The sequence below is a fragment of the Rutidosis leptorrhynchoides genome, chromosome 2 (assembly GCF_046630445.1).
Source record: "Rutidosis leptorrhynchoides isolate AG116_Rl617_1_P2 chromosome 2, CSIRO_AGI_Rlap_v1, whole genome shotgun sequence".
Lineage (NCBI taxonomy): Eukaryota > Viridiplantae > Streptophyta > Magnoliopsida > Asterales > Asteraceae > Rutidosis > Rutidosis leptorrhynchoides.
In genome coordinates this window covers 508,728,434-508,744,030 of record NC_092334.1, presented here as the reverse complement: position 1 = coordinate 508,744,030, position 15,597 = coordinate 508,728,434, and positions in this window count along the sequence as shown.

Sequence of the window (15,597 nt, the reverse complement as noted above, 5' to 3'; positions counted from 1 at the left end):
GCTCTTAATAATCACCTGAGAATAAACATGCTTAAAAGTTAACAAAAATGTTGGTGAGTTATGGGTTTAACCTATATATTTATCAAATCGTAATAATAGACCACAAGATTTCCATTTTCATTTTTCAATAACATGCGAACTGCATAAAAACCATTCATATGTTGAACACCTGGTAACTGACATTAACAAAATGCATATAGAATATCCCCAAAATAGAAATCCATCTGTATTAATAACTCAAAGTACTAAAGCATACCATTTTCCAATATGGGGAGAGTTAGTGCCCGTAGATCTACCTTTAGGATTCACGTCAATTAGGGTGTCTGTTCCCTAATTCTTAGTTTACCTAGCTAAAAGGGTGATATTCAGTATTCATAATCCAACATAGAATGTAATTTCAAGTACTTGTGTCTATTTTGTAAAACATTTATAAAACTGCATGTATTCTCATCCCAAAATATTAGATAGTAAAAATGGGACTATAACTCACTTTCACAGATTATTACTTCGTCGGAAAATAACACTTGGCCACTGGCCGATTCACGAACCTATAACAAATATGTATATATATAAATCAAAGTATGATCGAAATATAATTATACCATATTTTATTATGTTTTAACGATTTAAGTTTGTTAAGTTGATAATCCAACGTTTGTAGTCCACAAATAATTGTCCACAGTTAGTAGTACAAAAATAAATCAATATATATTATCTCGAATCAATCCATGACCCAGTACATACAAGTCTCAGAATCGATCACAACTCAAAGTATATATATTATTTTAGAATCAACCTCAACCCTGTATAGCAAACTCGATCATTACCGCATATAGAGTGTCTATGGTTGTTCCAAATAATATATATATATATATATATATATATATATATATATATATATATATATATATATATATATATATATATATATATGACTTCAATATGATATGTCAAAACATTGCATACGTGTCTATGATCTATCAAGGTTACATAATATGTTAGAGTACATGTATAATACAATATAAGTTAGTTAAGTTATGGTTAGTATAGATTTGTTACAAATTTCACGTAGCTACAACAAGAAAAATTATCCAATTTTGTTTTACCCATAACTTCTTCGTTTTAAATCCGTTTTGAGTGATTCAAGTTTCTATGGTTTCATAATGAACTGAAATTTATGAAACTAAATAGAAAAAGTATAATTTTATAGTCGGAAATACAGGTTACAAGTCAATATTGTAAGAGGTAGTCATTTCAGTCGAAAGAACGACGTCTTGATGACCATTTTGAAAAACATACTTCCACTTTGAATTTAACCATGATTTTTGGATATAGTTTCATGTTTATAAGAAAAATCATTTTCCCAGAAGAAAACCTTTTAAATCAAAGTTTATCATAGTTTTTAATTATCTAACCCAAAACAGCCCCCTGTTTCACTACGACGGCGTATGTCTGGTTTTACGGTGTTCTTCGTGTTTCCAGGTTTTAAATCATTAAGTTAGCATATCATATAGATATAGAACATGTGTTTAGTTGATTTTAAAAGTTAAGTTAGAAGGATTAACTTGGTTTGCGAACAAGTTTAGAATTAACTAAACTATGTTCTAGTGATTACAAGTTTAAATCTTTGAATAAGATAGTTATACATATATGAATTGAATGATGTTATGAACATCATCACTACCTCAAGTATAGTAGGTAAACCTACTGGAAATGATGAGAAATTAACTTGAGCTTCAAAGGATCTTTGATGGCTTGGAAGTTCTTGAAGTAGAATCATGACACGAAAACAAGTTCAAGTAAGATTACTACTTAAATTAAGATTGTTATAGTTATAGAAATTGAATCAAAGTTTGAATATGTGTATTACCTTGAATTAGAAAGAAAAGATTACTGAGATAATTTGGATGTTCCTGATCTTTCAAGTGTTTTTGGAGTAGGTAATTAGAGAGGATTTGTATGTGAAATTATAGAATGGAAATGATGTAGTAAATGATGGTGGTGGTGGCGTGATTTTATCATGGAAACAAAGGCTCCTCATTTTGTTATTTTGTGTAATAATTCATACTTGAAGACAAGTAATGGTTCTCACATGTTGGTTAATCATTTAAGGCTGCTAAGAGCTGATCATTGAAGTGTATATACGAATAGTATATACATATAGAAGCTGAGTATTTTACGAGTATGAATACGGATTGAATACGAGTAAATAGTATTTACTGTAGCAAATAGTATTTACTGTAGCAAATAGTGCTTTACTGTAGCAAATAGTGCTTACTGTAGCAAATAGTGCTTTACTGTAGCAAATAGTGTTTTACTGTAGCAAATAGTGTTTTACTTGTACATCTTTGATTTAATTGTATTTCTTCTTATATAGATATATAAAATAAAGAACACAAACAAATTCATTATCGTATTCATAGATGATATCTAAATCTATTCAAAAAGCAAAGAACACGAACAACACCTTCGACTCGTGCTTGAACTCTTGAGACAAGAACAACTCTATGCTAAATTCTTCAAGTGTGAATTTTGGTTAAAGAAAGTTCATTTTCTTGGTCATGTTGTAAGCGATCAAGGTATTAAAGTCGATCCCGCGAAAATCAAAGCCATTAGCAAGTGGGAAACTCCCACTACTCCTACTCATATTCGTCAATTTTTAGGCCTCGCCGGTTATTATCGTAGATTCATCTAAGGTTTCTCTTTGATTGCAAGTCCTTTAACCGCGTTAACTCACAAAGGAAAGAAATTCGTTTGGGCGGCCGAACAAGAGACGGCGTTCCGAACCTTAAAGAAAAAGTTAACCACCACTCCTATCTTATCTCTTCCCGAAGGCAATGATGCCTTTATTGTATATTGCGATGCCTCGAAATATGGTTTTGGGTGTGTATTGATGCAACGAAAGAAAGTTATTTCTTTTTCCTCTCGACGATTGAAAATTCACGAACGAAACTACATGACACACGACCTCAAACTTGGAGCCATTGTCTTTGCACTCAAATTGTGGAGACACTATCTTTACGGAACTAAAAGTACCATCTTCACCGACCACAAGAGCCTCCAACACATTTTCGATCAAAAACAACTAAATATGAGACAACAACGGTGGATCGAAACATTGAACGATTACGATTGTGAACTTCGTTACCATCCCGGGAAGGCAAATGTAGTAGTCGATGCCTTGAGCCGAAAGGAAAGAATGGAACCTCTTCGTGTCCGAGCCTTAAACATCACCATCCACACAAATCTCAATAGCCAAATCCTTGTAGCCCAAGATAAGGCTCTCAAAGATGAAAATATTTTTCGCGAACGCTTGAACGTTCTCGTCTCTCGATTCGAGATTAAAGAGACCGGGCTCCAATATTTCACCGGAAGAAATTGGGTGCCTAGTTATGGGGATTTACGAAGCCTTATTCTAGACGAAGCCCATAAGTCAAGGTATTCGATTCATCCACGGGCCGGTAAGATGTACCACGATCTCAAAGAACAATATTGGTGGCCGAACATTAAAAAGGACATTGCTACTTATGTTGGAAAGTGTTTAACTTATTCCAAGGTCAAAGCCGAACACCAAAGGCCATCAGGATTACTTTAACAACCCGAAATCCCGCAATGGAAGTGGGAAAGAATAAAGATGGACTTTATCACGAAACTACCTAAAACGGTAGGCGGTTATGATACCATTTGGGTTATTGTTGACCATCTCACCAAATCTGCTCACTTCTTAGCTATGAAGGAAACTGACAAGATGGAAAAGCTTTTCCAGTTGTACATAAAGGAAATTGTATCTCGACATGGTGCACCATTGTCAATTATTTCAAATCGAGATTCTCGTTTCACATCTAGATTTTGGAGTTCCTTGAAAGAAACTTTGGGTACTAGATTGGACATGAGTACCGCATATCACCCACAAACTGATGGACAAAGCGAACGCACGATTCAAACCTTGGAAGACATGTTATGAGCTTGTGTTATTGATTTCGAAAAAGCTTGGGAAAAGCATTTGCCTCTAGCTGAATTCTCTTACAACAATAGTTACCACTCGAGTATTAACGCCGCACCTTTCGAAGCTTTATATGGCCGTAAATGTCGTTCTCCTATTTGTTGGGCCGAAGTGGGTGATAAGCAAATCACCGGACCCGAACTCATCCATGAAACAACCGAGAAGATCGTTCAAATCCAAGAAGGGTTCAAGACGGCCCGTAATTGTCAAAAGAGCTATGCCGACATTAGACGTAAAAATCTCGAATTCCAAGTAGGTGACCGCATAATGTTAAAAGTCGCACCTTGGAAAGGTGTAATCCATTTCGGAAAGCGTGGAAAGCTACATCTGCGATATATTGGTCCTTTTGAAATCTTGGAGCGTGTTGGACCCGTTGCTAACCGTTTAGACCTTCCGTCTCAATTAAGTTCTGTCCATCCTACCTTTCACGTGTCGAACTTAAAGAAGTGTCTTGCAGAACAAGAACTTATTATTCCTCTCTACGAACTTACTATTGATGTAACATCCTGAAGACGGGCCTAGTTGGAATTTACCTTTTTGCCCTTTTTGTTCATTTTGCGTTTTAAAGTGCTTTTTAATGAATTAATAAATTGTTGAGTGTTTTTAATTAATTATTAGTCCAGTGGGTTCGTTTTGTGACCAGGGTCACATAACTTATTTGTTTATTAAATTTAGACTTCGTTTGGGCTACCGAACGAGGTACGTTACATTTCAGTAAACAGATAAATACCCGTATTTTATCAGGAATGGGATTTAATCCCCATTTAAGAGCCAAAACCGCCCCACCCCTTGTTTTATGTACTGTTCGTGGTTTTTGGTTCTTCCCCTTTTTTTCAATCGATCAACATACACACACACACACACACACACATAACACTAAAACTAACAAAATTAGAGAAGATGAAGATTAAGAGGAAAAGTGTAAGTTTTAATTATGGTTTTATTTCTCCTTCCTCTTCTCTCTTGTGTACATCGATCCACACACACATGCACCCAACAAACCTTAAAACTAAATTGATGAAGATGAAAATGATTATTTATGCACAAATTCGGATAACTTGCATCTCCACCATCTAGCAACAAAGGTTGGTCTTCTTTTTGTGATTTCTTTCAATTTAATTAGGGTTCTTGCTAAAAAGATGAAAATTGCAATTTTGGTAATTTGAGCTTCAATCTTGAAATTTGATGTTGGCTGATTCGTGGTATGTTTGCTTGATGATTTATGCATGCTAGCGTCTCTAGATTATTGTTTTGTTCTTGTTAATTTAGGACTTTTGGACCAAGTTAGAAAAGTTAATCTTAGTGTTTGAACCTTGAAATTTGAGGTTGTTAGCTTAAATTATGTTAGAGTGATGATAGTAACTTGTTTATGGTTGCGGGTTAACATGTTTAGGTGCCGAAAAATAGTCCGGAATTGAGAACGAGTGGGCGAGACTGAGCAGCAAAGCAGCGTAGCTGCTGCTGCTGTTTTTTCAGCTGCAAATCCAGCTTATGCTGCTGATTTTAGGCGGCTTTCGCCGCTGCTACTGGCAGCCATCGGTGGCGGTTGGCGGTCGGTGGTGGTAGTTGTCATTTTTGGTGTACGGGTTGGTTTATTTTAATTATTTTGACCCCGAACCATTGGTATGACTTTATGTTTATTTGGTTTTGTTATTTTAGACTTTGACCCAATTTGTTAATTTAATTTGGTTATAGATTATAAAGTGGACTTTTTGTGCGGAATGCTCGGTTGGTCGTGACCCAAAACCCGTGGCCCGTACTTATAATTTGTGTGATTTATGATATTCGGGTTGCCCGTTTGGTCTTTAATACACTTGTTTGATTTATTTGATTATATATAAGTGTATACATGTAATTGTAATTATATGTGGGTTAACTCCTGACATGTTTATGTATTTGCGTGACATTTATGGTTTGGACCGTCCGTTTAGTCGTCAACCTATGTGGTTGATTTATTTGCAAAAATGAATTTGTGTGCGTATGTGTATGCAAATATGTGTGAATTGGTCATTTTAACCCCGTTAACCCATTTGGACTTATTTTGTTAAAAGTGGGGAAATTATGACCCATTTGAATCATAATTGTCCTAATGACCCATTTATACGATTTTATAAAATATTGGGAATATATTGTATCTATATATATATATGTGCGGTGTATGTACGTGTATATATATATATATATATATATATATATATATATATATATATATATATATATATATATATATATATATATATATATATATATAGTGTATGTACGTATGTGTATATATATATATAGTGTATATATATATATATATATATATATATATATATATATATATATATGAAGGTTTTTCGTATGCCCAAAAGACATATTAAATTAATGTGGCTAATATGTTATGATCCAAGTCGGGTCATACCCAATAACAAGCTTACCGACATTTATATGTATTTAATCTTAACGATTGGATCGTTAAATAAATACGTGACACTTGAACTTTAGAAAATCGGTTTTCTAAAATATCATTACTTGAGATAAATTATTTGGATAATTTATATTTAATTATTTATAGGTTTAAATAATTATGTTGTGTTATATTTTATAAATTGGTTTATAGAATGTAAGTAACTTAACAAATGCATGTTTTATATAACAAGTTTTATATAGATTTACAAGTAATTTTATAACAAGTTTATAAAATATAAATCTTGATATAAAAACAATATGGGGGACGGTTTTTGGGGTCTCCAAGGAGACACCCTATGCTTTGTTCTTGTTACTTTCAAGATTACACAAATACTAATGAGCATGCTTGCCTCCTAATACCCTCTCCTTGACCAAGAATATAGACTAAGTTTGAAAATAACTCTATAATACTTGTGAGGGGTCTGCTGGCTGAAAGTTTGGGGAGAGGAGAGGAGAGTTTTGCTTGCTAATTAAATTCATCAAGTGTCCTAAAATCCTAACCAAATTATAGAAGGTGTTGGTGATTGAAAGCTTGTGGGTATTACACACTTGAGGCTTCAAGTTAGAGGTTGTTTTTCCATCATCTTCTTCATCATTTTGCTGTCCAAATTTAGCTCTCTACTCATCATTGAGGAGGTATAATCTTCTTCCTTTATGTATATATATGTAAGCATCATTCCAAGACTTGATATTATCATGGAATTTAACTTAATGACTTAACATGTTAACATGAACGTTACATAATGCTTCCGCTTGTTTTAACCACATTTAATTGGTTTAATGATTAAGTTATCTATAAGAACATGTTGTTTATGAAACTTGTTAAATTTCAACAATGGTATCTAGAGCCGAGGTCTATGGATTATGCTTCTTATATTGTCTTTAAACCCACTATATTTGCATTCCAAGTACATGCATGAAAATGGAATACAAAAATTGTCAGGTTTGGGTGGGTATCTAATTTTGGCCGAAAATTTGGAGACCCAAAATGGGTTTTGGGTGCTTCCATTTTTTCATTTTTTGTTGTATGTTAATGTTCACAATCAATGCCTAGACCTTGTGTTTGTTTGGTTGCATGTTTGATGATTATTTATTATTCAATTGGTTTGTAATAATATTATTTTGGTTATGTAATTTATTTTATATTTGGTATGTAAAATAGATTAGGTTGTAATTTCATTTTTTAGACTAAATGTATTAGGATATATTTTGTAAAATGATGAAGATAATGAAGACTTGAAGAACACAAGAAGAAGAAGCATTTGGATGCAAGATTAAGTGGGAGATTTAAAATCTCCAACTTTGTGTTATAACCCCTTAACCGGTGGCATTTGTTTTCGGCTAAACAAATGTCTACCATATTGGCTTGATTGTGAACACATTATTTTGCATGCATGGTTGTTTATTGTATGATTGTGGATTGTATGTTTGTATGCTACAAGTTAATCACACAAGTTAACAACAAGCAAAATGGAAATTTAATTGGTTAAATTAGAAATTATTATCGACATGCAAAATGACAATTTAATTGGTTAAATTAAAAGTGGCAAAAGGACATTAATAAACAATTATTAAGATCATAAAAGGATCATATATATAAAATGGTTTATATCATGTAATTGGCTTAATTACAAGACATGAAATGGATTTCAAATGAACCTGATAATGCTAAAAACGAACATATATTTCATAGCATTATTCCTCAAGAAAGACAAGCTTTTAGTTGCAATTGTTCTATTTACAAGTGATATTCGTTTGTATAATAAAAGGTGAAGACAAAAGACAGATTCGACGAATTGAAGACGCAAACGACCAAAAAGCTCAAAAGTACAAAAGACAATCAAAAAGGTTCCAATTATTGATAAGAAACGTCTCGAAATCACAAGAGTACAAGATTCAAAACGCAAAGTACAAGATATTAAATTGTACGCGAGGACGTTCGAAAATCCGGAACCGGGACCAGAGTCAACTCTTAACGCTCGACGCAACGGACTAAAAATTACAAGTTAACTATGTATATAAATATAATATAATATATAATTAATTATATTAATTATATATATATTATATATATATATATATTAAAAACCGTCGGCAGAGAAAACTCCAAGGACTGAGCTGTAAAATTAACCTCCGCGACTCGCGGAGTTTGAAGGGGATTTTGCCGCGAGTCGCGGAGCCCCAAATTTCAACTCTGGCTATAAAGCAAACCGAATTCTGATCAAAATTTCATATTCTATTTTCTCTCTTCTCTCATATATACGATATATATATATATAATTTATATTTTAATTTTAATTTTAATTATAATTCTAATAATAAGGGTATGTTAGCGAATGTTGTAAGGGTGTAAGTCGAAATTCTGTCCGTGTAACGCTACGCTATTTTTAATCATTGTAAGTTATGTTCAACCTTTTTATATTAATGTCTCGTAGCTAAGTTATTATTATGCTTATTTAAAACGAAGTAATCATGATGTTGGGCTAATTACTAAAATTGGGTAATTGGGCTTTGTACCATAATTGGGGTTTGGACAAAAGAACGACACTTGTGGAAATTAGACTATGGGCTATTAATGGGCTTTATATTTGTTTAACTAAATGAAAGTTTGTTAATGTTAATATAAAGATTTACAATTGGGCGTCCCTATAAATTACCATATACACTCGATCGGACACGATGGGCGGGGTATTTATATGTACGAATAATCGTTCATTTAACCGAACACGGAAATGGATTAATAGCCACTAGAATAATTAAAACAGGGGTGAAATTACATTCAAGGGTAATTGGTGTAATTGTTAACAAAGTAGTAAAACCTTGGTTTACACGCAGTCGATAACCTGGTGTATTCATTAAACAAAGTATTAAAACCTTGTTACAATTCGAATCCCCAATTAGTTGGAATATTTAACTTCGGGTATAAGAATAATTTGATGAGGACACTCGCACTTTATATTTATGACTGATGGACTGTTATGGACAAAAACCAGACGGACATATTAAATAATCCAGGACAAAGGACAATTAACCCATGGGCATAAAACTAAAATCAACACGTCAAACATCATGATTACGGAAGTTTAAATAAGCATAATTCTTTTATTTCATATTTAATTTCTTTTATTTTATATTTAATTGCACTTCTAATTATCGCACTTTTATTTATTGTTATTTAATCGCACTTTTAATTATCGTACTTTTTAATTATCGCAATTTTATTTTATCGCACTTTTATTATTCGCAATTTCATTATCGTTATTTACTTTACGCTTTAATTTAAGTCTTGTATTTATTTTATATTTTACATTAGGTTTTAACTGCGACTAAAGTCTTAAAATCGACAAACCAGTCATTAAACGGTAAAAACCCCCCTTTATAATAATAATATTACTTATATATATATTTGTATTTTTAATAAAAGTAAACTAATATAGCGTTGAGCTTTGTTTAAAGATTTCCCTGTGGAACGAACCGGACTTACTAAAAACTACACTACTGTACGATTAGGTACACTGCCTATAAGTGTTGTAGCAAGGTTTAAGTATATCCATTCTATAAATAAATAAATATCTTGTGTAAAATTGTATCGTATTTAATAGTTTTTCCTAGTAAAATATAAACTATTTTATATACACCTCGTACGACATCAAGTATTTTTGGCGCCGCTGCCGGGGATCACTCTTAAAAGCCGGAAGCGCAACGCTAATATAAAAAAAAAAAAAAGATTTTTAGCTTACTTCTATTAAAAATTCGTTTTTGTAAAAATACGTTTTAAAAATTCGAAAATATAAAAAGAAAAACAAAAATATAAGTATTTTTTTTAAGATTTTGTTAAATATTTAAGTTTTATAAGTTTCTTTATTTATATTTTAGTTTATAAAAATATAAGTTTTATTTTAAAATCCTTTATTTATTTAAAAACAGAAAACAGAAAATAAAAAAAAATTAAATAAAGAAAAACGCGTAAAAATTCAAACCTGTCAACTGAATTTCTGAACCCCGCGACTCGCGGGGTTTAAAGCTTTAATTGCCGCGACTCGCGGAGGGTATCTGACAGGCGACAGGAAGCCCTAATTCAGCATTAATTACGGGTTATTATTAATTAATTATTATTTAAACCTAATTATTATTATTATTATTATTAGTTTTATTTTAAGATTTACTTTTTATTTAATTTATATATTTAGTATTAATTAGTTTTATTAAATTGTAAAATTAGTAGTTTTAATAAAAAAATAATATAAAAATAATATTTTTATAAAAATTGTAATTTTTACAACTTTTTGTATATTTTTATATTTTGTACCTTTTTAATCGTTGTAGCGTAATATTTGTATTTTTTAGCTCATATTTAATTTTAAACTTAGTTTTTGCTATAGTCATTTTTACTCCTAGATTTTTAGGCTTTGCCGTAGAATTCCTTAAGTGCTTTTTCTTTAGACTAAGATTTAGGTGCTTTAGAATTTTGCGACGCCATTTTAAGTTTTAGTTTCTTTTTAAGTTATTTTTATTTGGGATTTAGTTTTTCTTGTAAGCTTTAATATTTTTAGACCTTTTACTATGTACCAATTATCATTCCAATTAGTAATTTCAATTTACGATTATAATTTTAAGTTAGTTGTAGTAATAAGGTTAGGTTAGTCAAGTATTTTTAAGTTTTTATAAGTTTCTTTTATTTTTTTTTCCGTCACCTTTTATTTTTCAACCATTTTTTTTTCTTTTTCTACCTTTTGCGACGAACTCTTTTTCTTTCTTATTTCTCGCTATTCTAGTTTTAGGACTTAGAATTTTTTCTACTTCTTATCTAAATTTCTTAAAATTACGAAAATTTATTTTAAGTGGTTAAATTAATAGACATCAAAATTTTCTGGTTCGTAGTAATAGTTGGATTTGTACGTGGACCGGGTTATTGGAGCCAAACAGTCCTCAATTATATTGAGACCAAACGAATCCTGCCCCTCTGCTGCATCTTTTGGCTATTCGAAACGTGGGCAAAATCAGAAAAGTCTATTGATTGGATAACTTATTATAATTTTTCTTTCCTTTTTAAAACTAATAAGATATTCAGTGAATGCACCGAGCAAGACGTTCATCACCTTTTGTACGTTCACCACCTGTAACTAGATCAAGACATTAAGCAAATATAACCGCCGTTGATTTTTCTTTAGAATCGTCATCCAGTCAACCAAGTACTTCAGTTCAAATTTCCGATAATCCATTTTTTGAACCCAACCTCACAATTGAGAATCCAGAGAATATTCAGGAACGGTTCATAGATCCTGAACCATTAAACTTTCCTCCGGAACCACCAATCATTCAAACAGAGATTGTTGAGGAACGAACCATTAAATCAGAATCATCTAGTGATACCGATTCAACAAATTCAATTATGGAGAATCTGGAACCTTTAAGTATGGAAGACCGAATGAGAGCTAAACGCACTGGCCAAGGTCACGCAATTACTCATCCAGACATTAATGCGCCAGATTATGAAATCAAAGGACAAATTCTACACATGGTGACTAATCAATGCCAATTTAGTGGTGCGCCGAAGGAAGATCCAAATGAACATCTACGTACCTTTAATAGGATCTGCACACTATTTAAAATCCGAGAAGTGGAGGATGAACAGATATATCTCATGTTATTTCCCTGGACTTTAAAGGGAGAAGCCAAAGATTGGTTGGAATCGTTACCTGAAGGGGCGATTGATACATGGGACGTTTTAATTGACAAATTTCTTAAACAATTCTTTCCTGCATCTAAAGCCGTAAGACTTCAAGCAGAAATTGTTACGTTCACACAGAAACCAAATGAAACTCTATATGAGGCGTGGACTAGATATGGAAAGTTGTTAAGAGGATGTCCGCAACATGGTTTCGACACCTGTCAAATAGTACAAATATTCTTCCAAGGATGCGACATCACTACAAGAAAAGACATAGATATAGCAGCTGGTGGCTCTATTATGAAGAAAACCGAAGCTGATGCTTACAAAATTATTGATAATACTGCTTCCCACTCACATGAGTGGCACCAAGAAAAAGATATCATTAGATCATCTAAAGCAGCTAGAGCCGATTCTAGCCATGACTTAGATTCCATTTCCGCAAAGATAGATGCTGTGGAGAGACGAATGGAAAAGATGACTAAAGATATTCACTCAATACGAATTAGTTGTGAGCAGTGTGGAGGACCACATTTGACAAAAGATTGTCTCAGTATTGAATTAACAATGGAACAAAGAGAGAATATTTCATACATAAACCAAAGGCCTGGAAATAATTATCAGAATAATTATCAACCGCCAAGACCAATTTACAATCAAAACCAGAATTATAACCGAAATATTCCATACAACAACCAACAAGGTCCTAGCAATCAACAAGTATCCAATAATACTTATAATCAGCAAAGACCAAATTTTCAAAACAAACCACCACAACAAACCGATGATAAAAAGCCGAATTTAGAAGATATGATGACGAAGCTAGTTGAAACTCAAACGCAGTTTTTCACATCTCAGAAACAAACCAATGAACAAAATGCTCAAGCATTTAGAAATCAACAAGCTTCTATTCAAAATCTGGAACAAGAAGTAAGTAACCTAGCAAGGTTAATAGGTGAAAGAAAACCGGGAAGTCTACCTAGTGATACAAATGCTAACCCACGAAATGAAACAGCTAAAGCTATTACCACAAGAAGTGGTACAACACTTAAACCACCTGAAATACCTGTAACTTCTGATGAAACTATTCCTACTCCACAAGAACCACAACCTGATCAAGATAAGGAAAAAGAACCGGTAGTTGAAAAGATTAATGAAAATAACACAGTTAAGGATAAACCTTATGTTAAACCATACCAACCACCACTTCCTTATCCGAGTAAAATGAAGAAAGAGAAACTTGAAGCCGAGCAATCCAAATTTTTGGATATGTTTAAACAGATAAATGTAAATCTTCCTTTCATTGATGTGATTTCAGGAATGCCTAGATATGCTAAATTCTTGAAAGATCTAATCACAAATAGAAAGAAAATGGAAGAACTCTCGGCTGTCACTATGAATGCAAATTGTTCAGCAGTGCTGTTGAATAAGATACCAGAAAAATTATCTGATCCAGGAAGTTTCACAATTCCATGTTTTCTGGGTAGTCTTAGTTCAATAGAAGCATTGGCAGACTTAGGTGCTAGTATAAATCTAATGCCGTATTCACTATACGCTAAACTAGACCTTGGAGAATTGAAACCAACAAGAATAAGTATACAACTAGCCGACCGATCAGTAAAATATCCTAGAGGGATAATGGAGAACATGCTAGTTAAAGTTGGTACTTTAGTATTTCCAGTAGATTTTGTTGTTTTGGACATGGAAGAAGATTCTCAAGTTCCTCTCATATTAGGAAGACCATTCTTAAACACGGCTAAAGCAATGATAGACGTGTTCGGTAAGAAACTGACCCTAAGTATAGAGGATGAGAGTGTTACCTTTTCAGTTGATAGAGCAATGCAACAACCACAATCTGCAGATGATACATGTTATTATATTCAAACTATAGATGCACATGCAGAATTATTAGAAGAATTTCCAGAATTACAAGGAACAGGAGAATGTTCTTTAGGAGAAGGTAATGAACCAATTGATGAAGCTGAAATGTTAGCTACACTTATAGCTAATGGATATGAACCAACAACAGAAGAAATTCAAATGCTAAAAGAAGAAGACAGATATCGATATAAATCATCGATAGAAGAACCTCCGAAATTAGAGTTAAAGCCACTTCCAAACCATTTGGAATACGCTTATTTACATGGTGAATCTGAATTACCTGTAATAATATCGTCTTCTCTTACTGAAAATGAGAAATCACAACTCATTTCTGTGTTGAAAGCTCATAAACCAGCCATTGCATGGAAGATTCATGATATTAAAGGAATAAGTCCTTCGTATTGCACACATAAAATCCTTATGAAAGAAGGTCATAAAACGTATGTGCAACGCCAACGAAGACTAAATCCTAATATGCAAGATGTAGTTAAGAAAGAGATTATTAAACTGCTGGATGCAGGTTTAATTTATCCAATTTCTGATAGTCCATGGGTAAGCCCAGTTCAATGCGTACCTAAGAAGGGTGGCATGACTGTCATTACAAATGAGAAAAATGAGCTTATTCCTACTAGGACTGTAACAGGATGGCGTGTATGTATTGATTATAGAAAATTAAATGACGCCACCAGAAAAGATCACTTTCCCTTACCTTTCATAGATCAAATGTTGGAAAGATTAGCCGGAAATAGTTACTATTGTTTTCTAGATGGATTTTCCGGATATTTTCAAATTCCAATAGCACCCGAAGATCAAGAGAAAACCACATTCACGTGCCCTTATGGTACTTTTGCTTACAAACGCATGCCATTTCGACTTTGTAACGCCCCTGCAACCTTTCAAAGGTGTATGATGGCGATTTTTCATGACATGATAGAAGAATGCATGGAAGTATTCATGGATGACTTTTCAGTCTTCGGTAATACATTTAAATCATGTCTAGTTAATCTGGAACGAATGCTAATTAGATGCGAAAAATCAAATCTAGTACTTAATTGGGAGAAATGCCATTTCATGGTTAAAGAAGGCATCGTTCTTGGACATAAAATTTCAAAAGAAGGAATTGAAGTGGATAGAGCTAAAGTAGATGTAATTGCTAAACTTCCACATCCCACCAATGTTAGAGGAGTTAGGAGTTTTCTAGGGCATGCCGGTTTTTACCGACGTTTCATAAAAGATTTTTCTAAAATTGCCACTCCTATGAATAAACTCCTAGAAAAGGATGCGCCATTCATCTTTTCAGATGAATGTATCAAATCTTTTAATATTCTTAAAGAAAAACTCATTAATGCGCCGATCATGATAACACCAAATTGGAATCTACCATTTGAACTAATGTGCGATGCAAGTGATTTTGCAATGGGAGCCGTTTTAGGACAAAGGATTGAAAAACGATTTCAACCTATATATTATGCTAGTAAGACATTACAAGGAGCACAAACGAACTATACAACTACTGAAAAAGAACTCCTTGCTATTGTCTTTGCTTTTGACAAATTTCGATCATATCTCGTTCTAGCAAAAACGGTGGTCT